The sequence below is a fragment of the Orycteropus afer genome, unplaced genomic scaffold (genome assembly GCF_000298275.1).
Source record: "Orycteropus afer afer isolate SDZICR_OR568_19922 unplaced genomic scaffold, OryAfe1.0 scaffold00741, whole genome shotgun sequence".
Classification (NCBI taxonomy): domain Eukaryota; kingdom Metazoa; phylum Chordata; class Mammalia; order Tubulidentata; family Orycteropodidae; genus Orycteropus; species Orycteropus afer.
Window position 1 is genome coordinate 325288 of NW_006922328.1, and position 2118 is coordinate 327405.

Genomic DNA, 2118 nt, shown 5'->3' on the forward strand with positions numbered 1-2118 from the left:
TCAAAGGAAGCACAATGACCCCAAAGTACATAACAGATGCGAGGACAGAAAGAAGGGGGCTTTGAGGGAAGGAGAAAATAAATCTCCTGGGCCTGAAGTAAATAAGATTCAAAATGCAAACAAGACTTTACATTAGAAACTTTACCAAATGTTCAGGTAAAGCCTAACCAACATTTACTCCTCAACAGCAGGTACAACGCACACACCCCAAACGGCATGTCACTCCGACCCGTCCTCCTGGCTGTAGCAGGTCAGATTAAGCCAGGCTGACCAACCACACACTCAGCAAATTACTGAACCACTCCTTAAACTTAAGAAAGGAGCTCTGGTAGTACACTGGTTAAGTGCTCAGCTGCTAACTGAAAGGTTAGTGGTCTGAATGCACCAGCTGCTCCATGGGAGAAAGATGAGGCTTCTGTAAAGACTGACAGCCTTGCAAACCCTCTGGGGCAGTTCCACTCTGTCCTCTAGGGGCGCTGTGAGTCAGAATGGACTCCATGCAGTGGGTGTGGTTTGGGCTTTGCTTCTGTGAAGACTGACGCTTTGTAGTTCCTGTGTAGGGGCGCTGTGTGTCAGAATCGACTTGATGGTATCTGGTCGACCTTAAATGATTTCCTCAACTGAGATATCAATATTTGCCCCTCACAGTTGTGCCAACTGAAGGAGATAATGCAAGGGAAATACTTAGCCCAGAGTGGTACCAAGGACTCTCACCATGGTCATCATCTTGAGATGCAGAAAATGACTTTCAGAAAACAGAGGCGTGAGGGGGATGGAAATGTAAAGCAGTGTCAGGCGGGGCTGCCCAAGTGCTGAGGGGTTTATCACTTGATGCTACAGCTCTGGCCGGTGGAGACCGTAGATGCTGACGCTGACGTACCACAGGCCAAGGGGGAGGGGCACTCGGTTTCAACTGCAGCTTCTCTCACTGGGGCCGTGTCTGCTTTCGACAATGCACCGTGTTTCCAGAGCAGACCTTCAGGGTACATCCACGTCACCCGGGGTCTCAACTCGTCATCCGATTGGGAGACGGGCGGTGGGGGAGGAAGAAACCCACGTTTCTAAGTACTCGCGCGTGCGGTCTAAGCACCCTGCTTTGGGCAGCACTGACCTGGGATGGGCTGGACATCAGACCTGTAGCTCCCGTCAGTAGACTGTTACCACGTCTCTACCTTCACGGACTGACGCTGTATACGACTACAGAGGCCCATCTCAAGAAAAGGGGATTCAAGACTATGTGTTCAGAGATTGGATAACCGAAGATTTAAACCTGACGCTGACTGAGCCGTGAAATCTCAAGAAAGGCCGAATATGCCCAGGTCTCTAGCCTGGCCATGACCTCAGCCCGTCAGTGAGCGCGTGCCACCCTATGGTGTGTGCTGCCCTGGCCTGACGTTCACCCTCGGCTGGAACACAGCCAGCAGCAGGGAGAGCTCGCCTTCCAAGGCCGGCCTGTCTTTAGAGGCCGACTGCGTTCTGACACCAAGGAGAATTCCGTCTGCCTCTACTCCCAGCGGCGGGAAGTGGTCTGAGGTATACAGGGCCACCCACCTGACGTCTGTTAAACTCCTGTGTGCTGTCGTTTTTATCATGCAGATTCAGTAACTAGAAAGCCAAACTCACTCCACTGCTCTGAGTGGATTCTGAGGCATGGCCACCCTGCAGGATAGAGCAGAACCGCCCCCTAGAGCTTTCAAGGCTGTCACCTTTATGCAAGCAGACTGCCTCCTGTGCTGGGTTCAAACTACCAACCCTGCAGTTAGCAGCCGAGCACCTAACCACTGTGCCACGAGGGCTCCTGAAGCACCATTTACCGACTGCTAATTCAGCTCAGCTTTTGTGTGAGCCGCAGGGATTAAAAATGAAATAAAACCCGGTCCCACCCTTAATGTACAAAACAGTCAGAGAGCTAATGGTCAATTCTTATTTTAAGGGTTTGTCCCTCTAAACATACAACCAAAAACCAAACCAAACGCACTGCCATCGAGTTGACTCTGACTCACGGCGACCCCCGCTGGGTCTCCAAGGCTGTCCATCTGTACGGAGGCAGCCTGCCTCATCTCTGCTCCGTGGAGCAGCTGGGGGTCCCAACCACGGGCCTGCGGGTCAGCAGACACA

General features: G+C 52.2%; 1 protein-coding gene across 1 annotated transcript in view; it reads right to left on the reverse strand.

Annotated features, from left to right (window-relative positions):
* The window catches only part of UBL3 (ubiquitin like 3), a 66949-nt gene that overhangs the window by 1601 nt on the left and 63230 nt on the right, over positions 1 to 2118 (reverse strand). The window lies entirely within an intron of this gene.